This window comes from Kogia breviceps, chromosome 3, assembly GCF_026419965.1.
Source record: "Kogia breviceps isolate mKogBre1 chromosome 3, mKogBre1 haplotype 1, whole genome shotgun sequence".
NCBI classification, from domain to species: domain Eukaryota; kingdom Metazoa; phylum Chordata; class Mammalia; order Artiodactyla; family Physeteridae; genus Kogia; species Kogia breviceps.
In genome coordinates, this window is record NC_081312.1 from 49,640,968 (window position 1) to 49,654,218 (window position 13,251).

At 38.7% G+C, this 13,251-nt stretch overlaps 1 long non-coding RNA gene across 1 annotated transcript in view; it reads left to right on the forward strand.

Moving 5' to 3' along the window:
* Window positions 1-13,251, forward strand: part of LOC136793790 (uncharacterized) — a 79,962-nt gene that overhangs the window by 21,275 nt on the left and 45,436 nt on the right. The window lies entirely within an intron of this gene.

Here is a 13,251-nt window from a genome sequence, read left to right on the forward strand (position 1 = left end):
ATTGGAGTATAGTTGCTTCTGATACTAAATTCTTAAAAGGGATGCTTCTATGTAGGAAACAGAAGATTTAACTTTTTTTAACAATAATTTATGAAAAGATGCAAAATCATTCTCCACAGGGCCATTTATAATATTGACCTTTGATAAAATCTAAGGTTATAACCTAAAAGTAAAACTCAGTAAAGCTACCAATGTAGTGCATTAAAACATTTTACAGTCAAAATATATTTTATCCTTGAAGTGTTTTTCTCTCCATTAGATACAGATTCATCAAAGGACAGGGACACATTTTATCCATCTTGGCATCCTCAGTACCTAACACAATAGTTTACATACAGGTGATACTTAGGACATATTTATTGAATGAACCGATAATAAGACCAGTTCTTCAAAGTATAACCTGTAACATCCTAGAAAAATTTACCGTGGCACTGGATTTAAAGAGTGTTGCTCTTTCTAACGGGGACATGAGAGAGGAGGGGAAGTCTCATTTTTGCATCTCCATCCCCCTCGCCATGCCTGCCCCAGCAGCTGCTCAGCTCATGTCAGCGTCCTCTTATTTGGCTCTATAGATAATTTGGGAGTTTGTGTAATCTTTTCTGGTAACAGTCGTTGAGGCTGGGGAGAAGACATCATAACAGGTGCCGGCATTAGGAGGAAGTCTGGCCAAGTGGCCCCTGAAAGAAGGCATGGCCAAGACTGGAGTGAATGATGAGAATGCTGGCATGCTGCTTCCGGCAGCACAAAAACAGGACAAGCTCAGAGAAGCTGAAAGACTGAAGGCTTCCTCACAGTATCTGAGAATGAGAGTTTCTCCTTTACCCATCACTGGAATCATGGGTCCTTCTCTGTATTTCTCTAGAGTTCTTCTCAGTATCCATAAGATACTGAAGCATACAGTTTTGTATTAAATGTAAGGGAATGGTAGAGGCAACAGTGTATACTAATCTGATGATTTACAAGCACTTGAACCCATTCAATTGAACTTGGCATGTGTTCTTTGATGGAACCTATTTTTAGGTCACTTCTCCCTCTCCTGTAGCTGTGTGGCTCCGAGGATGTTTCACCACGTGCTCTTTGGCTCACTAAAGAAGCAAGGCTGCCTTCCCTCAGTCCCTTACTTTTCAGTTGAAATGATTTCTGATTCTCATAGTCAGTTTCCTAACATCTACCTGGGATTTCACACACAGAATTTCTTGAAAGTAATGTTCTCCCTTTCCTGGGAAGATTCTTTTTTTTTTTTTTTTTTACAATATTTATGTCCATAGTTTTATTTCTGCATACATACTTTTTTCAAATATGAATTATACTATATATTCAGTTTCATAATTTGTTCTTTTTCTTTTAATATTCCTGGGAGGATTCTATCCACACCAAGTCTCTTCTGTTGTTGCTTCTCTGAGATTCTCCCACTCTTTATCGAAATGCCCCAAGTTCCCTAACAATTCCAGGCTTGACTCATTGTCTTACCTGTTGAATTTTCACATATTTAGCCCACTCACATTTATTTTAACCACCAGTATATTTAGTCATATTTTTTACTTTATATCTTAAATTCTCTTTTTCATGATTTCCTGTTTGCTTTGTTTGTCCCTCTTTCCTGATCTGTACCGGATGGAGTTTTCTTCTTCTTTCCTTCTACAGCAGGGATACTTTTTCTGTTATGGGCCAGATAATAGATATTTTAGTCTCTGTAGGCCATACGGTCTCTGTCACAGCTCCTCAATTCTGACGTTGTAGTGTGAAGCAGCCAGACAATACACAAATGAATGAGCATGGCTGTGTTTCAATAAAACTTTGTTTACAAAACAAGCAGCAGGCCAGACTTGGCCTGTGGCCGTAATTTACTAACCGTTGTTGTGGAGGATTAGAAGTTCTATATCCTTCATTTTTAACAAACATACCTTGCATTTATTAGAATATACATTCAAATTCTGTGAAAGATAATGTAAATAATATGACTTAAACAAGACAGTTTATTTCTTTAGTTATATGTGAGCAGTCAGGGGCTGCTTTGGCAACACTGCAGTTTTGGCACCCAGGATTCTACCTTGTTGGTCCTAGTCACTAAGGTGTTGCGCTCACCTGTACCTACATCATCATCCACATTTCAGCCAGTGGAGGGGGGCATGGGAAGTGGAGGACATGGCCCTTTTCTTTAGGGGGCACAGCCCTGAAGATGCACAAATCACTTCTGCCTGCATCCCTTTGATTAGAAATTTGTCATAGGTCACACCTGGCCTATAAGGGAGCCTGAGATATGTAGACAAACTGGGAGGCCATGTACCCAGCTACAAATCCTAAGACTATAGAAGGTGGGGAGGATAGATACTGGGAGGCATTTGGCAGTCTCTGCTGCAACTAAAATTTTGATTTTCTGACTTGCTTCAAAGATTAATTAGAATCTATAACCCCTCATCCAGTCAAAACAAGACCTTTAGCATATATTTATTTAGTACAGTTAAAATCCAGTTATGTTTTTACTGCTGTCATCTCGCGAGACTTGGGTTCTTCTAACTCCCTTGGGAGTTTTTGGTGCTCCATGCCCCTCTTTTAATAGATGTGATTGGTTTCTCAGTGATCATTTTCTAAGGTCTGACCTTCAAGCTTTCAGGACAATTATTCCACACATCTTTCTCTCTTTTTTTTTTTTTCATTCATGGAGAAAGAAGAAGCAGTACATGGGAAAGGCTTAATATTTTTGCTTAGAAAGACCTGGGTTTTAATTACTGTAATTTACATATGAGTTTTTTATTTAGTGGTGAACAATGTGAAATGAAATATCTGCTAATGAGACATGACACTAAGTGAAGGAACAGCCCTCCACAGACAACATGTCAGTGAGTTAATTCCCTGCTGTCGTATCTCTTCTGAGAACCTCAGCCATCATCCCCCGTTATGAATAATTTTCCATTTGTATGTATGGGTGTCTGACAGTTTGTTTACAGGAACATTGGGAGGAAAAGCCAAAATTATTTGGCTTAGCATCAAAAGCTGCCTCTATGCATTTTAATAAGTTTTTAACAATGCATGAATTTGAGTCAGAGGAACTAGAGGAAAGGCTAGGATGACACATTACTTATTATAGGCTATAAAGGGATGAGACGTCATCTATTGCTTGCCATGTCAACAGCCCTTAAATTAATGCCCTTTCTCCTTCAGAACTGAATTGTTCTCATTACGACCGGGCATCAGGCATGAGCAACTTGGTATGATTTGGTGTGTTCCTTTAAGAGGTGTTAAATCTGAAGTCATGCTTGAGTTAATCTCCAAGTTCTATGTCACCTAGATTTTTTCAGCTTTCTTCAAGGTCCAGGCTTTGGAAGATTTCTTCCCTACATGACCATTAGACGTTTGTAGTTCGTCATGTGGGAATATATCTTAACCCATGCAAAGGCAGACAAGAAATGCAGTATTGTTTTCTTTAGAAGCTGGAGTAATCCCTTTTTCTGCATGCTTGCCGTCCTTCTCTTTGGCTTACAATGTTGAACCAACAATGTAACAAACTAAAATTTAAAAGCAGTGGGGTATTTTAGTTTTTTTAATAGGTGAAAAAGTAATTTGGACTCTCTTATTTAGTCTTACTGAGTAGCCCCTGTATCAGGGACAAACTAGTATTGTTAAGCTGCCTGCAGTTTCTTCCTGTTGCTAGAGGTAAAATTTAAATTTTAACTGAAAACCTGCTGTCTGGGGGTACATAACTAATTTCTTCATATTAAAATGGAAACAAAAGCAATTCTGCAGGCAAGCCCTTTTTAGGTTTTGCATTGTGGATAGATGTAAAGCAAATAATTCCATATTAATTTTGGGAAAGCCCTAAACCACTGAAATAATACAAATATAGTTGCCTCAGACTGGAATGTTTTCATTCAGTTTAGAAATAAGAATGGGATGTGTCTTTAGTAAGACTGTGTCCTTGCAGAAAAACGTCTTTTTTCAAAATATATATTTGAATTGCTCTGAATGTGTCCCAAAAGGATAGTTATTTAGGACTGAATAACCTACACTTTGGTTAATATGTTGCCTATTATTATGATTGCCTTGCAATGGAGGGAGTAGGACATCAGACCACACTGACTTCCCCCCCACCATTAGTCATATCTGGGGTGGAAAAAAGAAAGGTGGGCTTTAAACTGAGGGAAGGAGAACTCTCTCTCCTAATGGCTGAGAGAGATGGGGAACTAAGCTGTTGGAGAAAGAACAAGGGATGAGCTATTTGTGGGGCATAAACAGGTGCCTGTATATAGCAGCAGATCTGGAGAAATGATCTGTAGGGGACCTCTGTGAAGGAGCATGGACCATGGGCTCTACTTAACTTTTTTAGCCCCAGATTTATTCAAATAAGGAATCCTTCTGTTGCATAACACTTGTTAACATGTCTTAGAATACTTTCCTGAAGAATACACCATGGGAAATAGCATTAGTCAGACAACGTTATAGCATGCGTTGGAATCACCCAGATGGTTTGTGGGAACACAGATTTCTGGCCTCACTCCCAAAGTTTCAGATTCAGTAGGTCTGGGGTGGGCCTGAGGATTTGCATTTCTAACAAGTTCCTGGGTACATGCTGATGCTGCTGGGCCCAGGAACCACATTTTGAGAGTGAATCGCAGACCGAAGTCGTCTGGTTCCTTCTTTCTCTTTCTAGAGTAACACAAATCAAATCAAGAAGTAGTCACTGAAATAAAGACCACAAATATGAAAAGCCCACATCTAACATTATACTTATTGGTGAAAAACTGAAAGCTTTTCCTCTAAGATCAGAAATAAGGCAAGGATGCACACTCTTTACACTTCTATTCAATATAGTACTAAAAGTTTTAGCCAGAGCAATAAGGCAAGAAAAAGAAATAAAAGGCATGCAAATCAGAAAGGAAGAAGTAAAATTGTCCCTCTTTGCAGAAGACATGATCTTATATGTAGAAAACCCTAAAGACTCCACAAGAAGACTCTAGAACTAATTAACTCAGTAAAGTTACAGGATACAAAATCAACATACAAAATTCAGTTGTGTTTCCATACACTAACAGCAAACAATCTGAAAAGGAAATTAAGAAAAAAAATCCCATTTACAATAGCACCAGAAAGAATTAAATATTTAGAAATAAATTTAACGAAGGAGGTTACTTGTATAGTGAAACTACAAAACATTGATGAAATAAATGAAAGAAGACACAAATGGAAAGTCATCCCATGTTCACAGTTTGGAATACTTAATAATGTTAAAATCCTCATGCTATCCAGAGCAATCTACAAATTCAAAGCAGTCCCTATCAAAATTCCATTGGAATTTTCTACAGAAGTAGAAAGCAATTCTGCAACTCATATGGAATCATAAAAGACCATGAATAGCTAAATTAATCTTGAGAAAGAATAAAATTGGTGCCATTACACTTCCTGGTCTTCAAATATATTACAAAGCCTATCATAATCAAAACAATATGGTACTGGTATAAAGACAGACCTACAAACAAATGGAACAGTATGGAGAGCCCAGAAATAAGTCCACACATATACGTTCAACTGATCTTCAACAAGCACACAGTAGGGAAAGTTTAGTCTCTTCAACAATTCGTGTTGGGAAAACTGGATATCCATATGCAAAAGAATGAAATTGGACTCTTACACCATATAAAAATCAACTCAAAATGGAATACAGACTTAAATGTAAGGCCTGAAACTGTAAAATACCTAGGAAAAAACATATGGGAAAGCTTCTTGACATTGGTCTACACAGTTTCATAAATATGACATCAAAACACAGGCAACAAAAATGAAAATAGACAAGTGGGACTACATCAAACTGAAAAGCTTCGGCACACCCAAGGAAACAGTCAACAGAGTAAAAAGGCAGTGTACAGAATGGAAGAAAATATTTAGAAACCACATATCTGATAAGGGGTTAATCTCCAAAAAATACAAGGAACTCCTAAAACTCAATAGCAAAAACACTAATATACCAATTTTAAAAATGGGCTAAGGACTTGAGTAGACATTTCTGCAGAGAAGACATATAAATCACCAACAGCTATATGAAAAAATGCTTGATAACATTAGACATCAGGGAAATGAAAATCAAAACCACAGGGAGAGAAATGCTGAACAATCATCGACAGGAAGACACTGGAACTCACCAAAAAAGATACCCCACATCCAAAGACAAAGGAGAAGCCACAATGAGACAGTACGAGGGGCACAATCACAATAAAATCAAATCCCATAGCTGCTGGGTGGGTGACTCACAAACTGGAGAACACTTATACCACAGAAGTCTACCCACTGGAGTGAAGGTTCTGAGCCCCACGTCAGGCTTCACAACCTGGGGGTCCGGCAATGGGAGGAGGAATTCCTAGAGAATCAGACTTTGAAGGGAAGCGGGATTTGATTGCAGGACTTCGGCAGGACTGGGGGAAACCGAGACTTCACTCTCGAAGGGCACACACAAAGTAGTGTATGCATCGGGACCCAGGGGAAGGAGCAGTGACCCCAGGGGAGACTGAACCAGACCTACCTGCTACTGTTGGAGGTTCTCTTGCAGAGGTCGGGGGTGGCTGTGTCTCACCGTGAAGACAAGGACACTGGCAGCAGAAGTTCTGGGAAGTACTCCTTGGCGAGAGCCCTCCCAGAGTCCGCCATTAGCCCCACCAAAGAGCTTGGGTAGGCTCCAGTACTGGGTCACCTCAGGCCAAACAACCAACAGGGAGGGAACCCAGCCCCACCCATCAGCAGTCAAGTGGATTAAAGTTTTACTGAGTTCTGCCCACCAGAGCAACAGCCAGCTCTACCCACCACCAGTGGACTGGACAGCTACATGTAAAAGAATGAAATTAGAACACTCCCTAACACCATACACAAAAATAAACTCAAAATGGATTTGAGACCTAAATGTAAGACTAGACACTATAAAACTCTTAGGGGAAAACATAGAAGAATACTCTTTGACATAAATCACAGCAAGATCTTTTCTGATCCACCTCCTAGAGTAATGGAAATAAAAACAAAAATAAACAAATGGTTCCTAATGAAACTTCAAAGCTTTTGCACAGCAAAGGAAACCATAAACAACACGAAAAGACAACCCTCAGAATGGGAGAAAATATTTGCAAACGAATCAATGGACAAAGGATAAATCTCCAAAATATATAAACAGCTCATGCAGCTCAATATTAAAAAAACAAATAACCCAATCCAAAAATGGGCAGAAGACCTAAAGAGACATTTCTCCAAAGAAGACATACAGATGGCCAAGAAGCACATGAAAAGCTGCTCAACATCACTAATTATTAAAGAAATGAAAATCAAAACTACAATGATGTATCACCTCAGACCAGTTAGAATGGGCATCATCAGAAAATCTACAAACAACAAATGCTGGAGAGGGTGTTGAGAAAAGGGAACCTTCTTGCACTGTTGGTGGGAATGTAAATTGATACGGCTACTATGGAGAACGGTATGAAGGTTCCTTAAAAAACTGAAAATAGTATTACCGTATGACCCAGCAATCCCACTACTGGGCATATACCCAGAGAAAACCATAATTCAAAATGACACATGCACCCCAGTGTTCATTGCAGCATTATTTACAATAGCCAGGTCATGGAAGCAACCTAAATACCCATCAACAGATGAATGGATAAAGAAGATGTGGTACATATATACAATGGAATATTACTCAGCCATAAAAAGGAACGAAATTGGGTCATTTGTAGAGACGTGGGTGCATCTAGAGACTGTCACACAGAGTGAAGTAAGTCAGAAAGGGAAAAACAAATATCGTATATTAACTCATATATGTGGAACCTAGAAAAATGGTACCGATGAACCTGTTGGCAGGGCAGAAATTGAGACACAGATGTAGAGAACAAACGTGTGGACACCAAGGGGGGAAAGTGGCTGGGGGTGGTGGTGATGGTGTGATGAATTGAGAGATTGGGATTGACATGTATACACTAATGTGTATAAAATTGATGACTAATAAGAACCTGCTGTATAAAACAAACAAACAAACAAAATAAACAACTAATACTAAACTTTCTTTGGGTTATTTGTATGGAAATATGTTAATATAAATGTTACAGACATTACATGAAATTTCTAAAAATCTTATATGTTCTGGTATAATGTTATAAGTCATAATTATAGTTATTATTTTAAAATGTGTATCTCAGAAATTTTTTTTAAAAAGAACCTGCTGTATAAAAAAATAAATAAAATTAAAAAAAAAAAAAAAACCACAGGGAGATATCAATTCTCACCTGTCAGGATGGCTATTATCAAAATAAAAGACAGCAAGTGTTGGCAAGGATGTGGAGACTTTTTTAACACTTGCACACTGTTGGTGGGAGTGTAAAATGGTGCAGCCACCATTTTATGGAGATATGGTTATATCTTATGGAGATACCTCAAAAAATTAAAAATAGAACTACCATATAACCTAGCAACCCCACTTCTGGGTATTTATCCAAAAGAATTGAAATCAGGATCTCAAAGAGCTATTAGTACTTCCAGGTTAGCAGCACTATTCACCGTAGCTAAGGTGTGTAAACAACCTAAACGTCCACTGACAGATGAAAGGATAAAGAAAATGAGGTCGGACTTGCCTGGTGGCACAGTGCTTGGGAATCTGCCTGCCAATGCAGGGGACACGAGTTCGATACCTGATCCTGGAAGATCCCACATGCCGCGGAGCAACTAAGCCCATGCACCACAACTACTGAAGCCCGCGTGCCTAGAGCCCGTGCTCACAATAAGAGAAGCCACTGCAGTGAGCAGTCCGCGCACCGCAACAAAGAGTAGCCCCCACTCGCTGCAAGTAGAGAGAAAGCCTGCGCAAAGCAAGAAAGAACCAACGCAGCCAAAAATAAATAAATAAATTTATTTTTTAAAAAAAGAAAATGTGGTATATACATACAACTGAATTCAGCCTTAAAAAAAGAAGGAAATTCTGCAATATGTGACAACATGGAGGAACCTGGAGGACATTATGCAAAGTAAAATAAGCCAGTCACAGAAGACAAATACTGCATGAATCCACTTATATGAGGTATCTAAAGTAATCAAATTAATAGAATCAAAGAATAGAATGGTGGTTGCCAGGGACTGGGAAGAAGGAGAATTACTAATCAATGGGCATAAAGTCTAATTAAGCAAGATGAATAAGCTCTATAGAGATCTGCTGTTCAACACTAGCTATAGTCAACGAGAACGTTTCGTAATGTTTCGTTAAGAGGGTATATCTCATATTAAATAGTCTTACCACAATAAAAGAAAACAAAACAAACAAAAAAGAAGTAGTCATTGAACTTGTCATTGAACCCATAGCATGAGCAGGGCATATAGGATTTGTTCTGCCCCAGAAACTCGAAAGCATACTGGTGAAGAAGATCCCAGAGACAAAGATTTAAAATACAGTCACCCCTCAGTTGTAGAAAGGGAATTTTAAAAATTAATAAGCACTTACTACATTATCCATACTTCCTGGCTCTTTTGACCATTTTATAATGCAATAGTGTTTTGTTTCAAGTGTAAAATAGTTGAAAGGAGTTTTACTCATTAATATTAGCTATAGCGAATTTTCTGCCATCTTGCCACCTTAAGAGCCATTTGGGCATGCTGGCTTATGTTGTCACAGCGGTCCAAGATCTAGTCAATTAAGTCTGAAGAAACCCAGTTAGTCATTAGGTGATTTGGAATTATAACAATAAACAACTGTCTTTGTTGATTGCTTTGGCTGAATTGATTAAATGCCTCAGAGATATAGTAGAAATACTTCAGTTTGTGTGACAGCATTGCATTTCTGCTTTCCAGTAATTATAGTCTCTGTTGAGCCAATATTTCCAAAGGAAATGCTGTAAAATATTCTGAATTGGTGTTTCATTTACAGTATATGATTATCTTTACTATATTTACCTGAAATAGGGAATTAGCAAAAACAAAACCACAAGTAAAACAGAATAGATGAGCTGCCTGTCCCCAGCCAAAGTTCACCTGGAGAAGTTAAATATAAACACAATATTTCTATATCTGTGAGGCAATTAGAAAGTGATGTGCATTAACAGCCCACAAATGCAAATGGGCTTTCCTCCAAGTTGCTTTAGGCATTGCCTCTTGGCACATCTGTCTATAGTGATGAACCTTAAGAAAATGTCACGGTCACTCATTCTGTGTTTCAGAGACTTAGGGCACCATTCATCTATCCATCTTGTAACGTGCATCTTAATGACTGTGGTGACCCTGAACTTGTGCTGCTCAGATATACACTGTGATGGGCATAATTGACTGTGGCCCTCATAGCTGCCCCTCTGAATGCACCACCACATTTGTGCCAAGGTCACAATTCCCACAGACTGCTTCCAGTCAGTGACTGAGCATGATGAAGATACAAATGTGTTCTGTTCCTAAGAAACACGAGACTCCTTCAGTGGCTAACTTAGCTCAAGGACTTCCCAGTGACTTGGCTGAACCTCTTTGGGAGCCACGCTGCAGTCTGAGACTCTTACCACGCAACCTTCCTACCCCTCTCCTTCCATGAGAGTCAGACCTTTGTTTCCATCTGAAAGCTCTTTCTGCCTTTTCCTGCTCTCCCTTCCTTTGTCCTTCACAGCTGTTACCCTCTCTTGCACATCTTGCCCCATCTTGGCATCTACTTCTTGGAGGACCTGAACAAACAATGGCCTTGAGTTTTATACTGTCACCCAAAACAAAATCAAGAAAACCTGTGGGAAAAATAATTCTGGGCCTAGAGGAAAAAAAAAAAAAAACCAGAAACGAACAAACAAATAAAAAAACCCAACCAAAATCTAAAAGTTTAATAGTTTTCTTGTGAGAGCCACAAATTCTCTGTAAAACCAGTTGATATTTTCTGATGTTACTTCCTTTGTATTTTGCATGTCAAAACTATCCACAGCAGCATGTTCCTATGAGAAAAAAAGTCTGGCTTCTCCTGATATGCACTCTCTCTTATTCAAAGACTGATGCAGAGTTATTGAAAACTATCTTTCACATAAACATTTATAGCGTTTATTAAGTAACACATTTTAAATCATCTTACTTGTTCCTGCTTAAAAATTTTCCCCGTTAGAAAATCATTATGAAAAGTATAGAACACTATTTTTAAAAAAATTAAAATCACCAGCTAGTTCCAGCATCCAAAGATACATGATATCCATAGTTACCATTTTAGTATGCTTTTGTCTGTGTGTTTTCTATGCATGTATTGATGTCTATGTAGGTGAGATAATACTCTCTATATAAATTTAGTATCCTACTTTTCCCCATGGTATTAAATTTTTTATGGAATACTTTTAATGTCTCACAATATTCCATTGTACATTATCCTATGATTTACTTAACTATTATCTTACTGTTAGAATTCAGATAATTTCTAATTTTCTGGCTATTATAAACAGCCTATAATGAATATATGTATTCATAAAACTTTAGCCTACATCTTGGGATTTTTTTTCCTCTTTATAGATTCCCTAGAAGTCTTCCCTGGTTTCCTGATAAGCTTGCAGCTTGAGGAGAATCAACAAGTTTACTCCCCACATTCACACAACATGTTAGAGGAATACAGGCCTAGCAGTCAGAAGACTCACTGTTGGGCCTGTATCCTTCTAACAATACCAAATCTCTTTACCTCAGAGTCCACAAGTGTAAAATCAGAGAGATGAATTAGATAATCCCTATTGTTCCATCCATTTTTAGTATTTCTTAAACATTCAATTAGTGGACCTAGCTCCTATCCAGTGCCATAATTTTTCTTATACCCTTTAGGGCTGTATAGACACAAAAGTACATGAATGATAATGACGGATCTAGGGTATTACTATATTATTATCTTTATACCATAGACAACACTCCTTTTTATAGGAATATAGTTGGCTCTATAACTCTGTTCTCTCCAGCCCCTATAACTTAGAGCTATCTGTGTGTTTTTAAATTACTTTTGGCTTCTAAGTATTAAGTACTATATTATCGCTATGTGAACCTACTCACTGAGCCTTTTACTATTAACCCAAGCAAAATTAGATGTTAAAATATCACATTTGAAATTTTTCTTTTGTGTTCCTTGAATTTACATCTGGCTCCACCTTCATAAAAAAGACTGTATTGGGCTTCCCTGGCACAGTGGTTAAGAATCTGCCTGCCAATGCAGGGGACATGGTTTCGAGCCCTGGTCCGGGAAGATCCCACATGCTGCGGAGCAGCTAAGCCTGTGTGTCACAACTACTGAGCCTGCACTCTAGAGCCCGCAAGCCACAACTACTGAGCCCATGTGCCACAACTACTGAAGCCCACGTGCCTAGAGCCTGTGCTCCAGAAAAAAGAGAAGCCACCGCAATAAAAAGCCTCCGCACCGCAATGAAGAGTAGCCCCCGCTCCCCGCAACTAGAGAAAGCCCGTGCACAGCAACAAAGACTCAATGCAGCCAAAAAAAAAGACTGTTTTAAGTGTTTCTCTGTGCATGACCTTATGCTAGGAACTGAATTACAAAGATGTTATTTTTGATGTCAAGGGGTTTCTAATTTAAAAACCACAACACTGAGGACAAAGGAGCATCTAGCAACCAGTCTGAATCTCAGTGCCTGCCAGGTACTGAAGGCCTCTCATGGGATGTCAGGAAAGGGGGGCTCTGAGGAATTCTGGGTTTCAAGAGGCTGGAGCTGGTGTAGTATTGTGCCCCTCAGAGAGAAGATCTGTGAAGGCAATGGGATTCTGGAAGCTTTTCAAACTGAAGTGGTGAGGTGTGGGGTCTGCCAGAGAGAGAACATTTCAAGATCTGGGATCTAAATCAGGAAAGATTATTTTTCCTGATAAAGGTGGAAACAGAGCCGTCTAATGTTTTACAGATTGAAAATATGTTAGATTCAGAATAAACAGGAATGATAGTAACTTAGGAAAGGCAGGTCTCAGCAAATGACAGTGCAAACAAACAATGAGCGTGTGGAGGATTAAGGCTGAGCACTTGGACACACTAAAATGCTTCCATGAGAAAATGCAATTATTTTCAGGTGCACTAGACCTAATTAGGTCCCCTTACTGCTTTTAATAACAACCGCTCAAAAAAAAAAAAAAAAAAAAAAAAAAAAAAAAAAAAAAAAATAACAACCGCTCTTTATGAAATACAGTAGTTCTGGCTGTTCGCTCATACATTGTATTGTGAGCTTTACCTGGCTCTGCCATCAAGGACTGCATGAGGGGTATGGGAAAATGTTTTGTGGGAAAAATACTGCCTCTCCTCTAAATGGA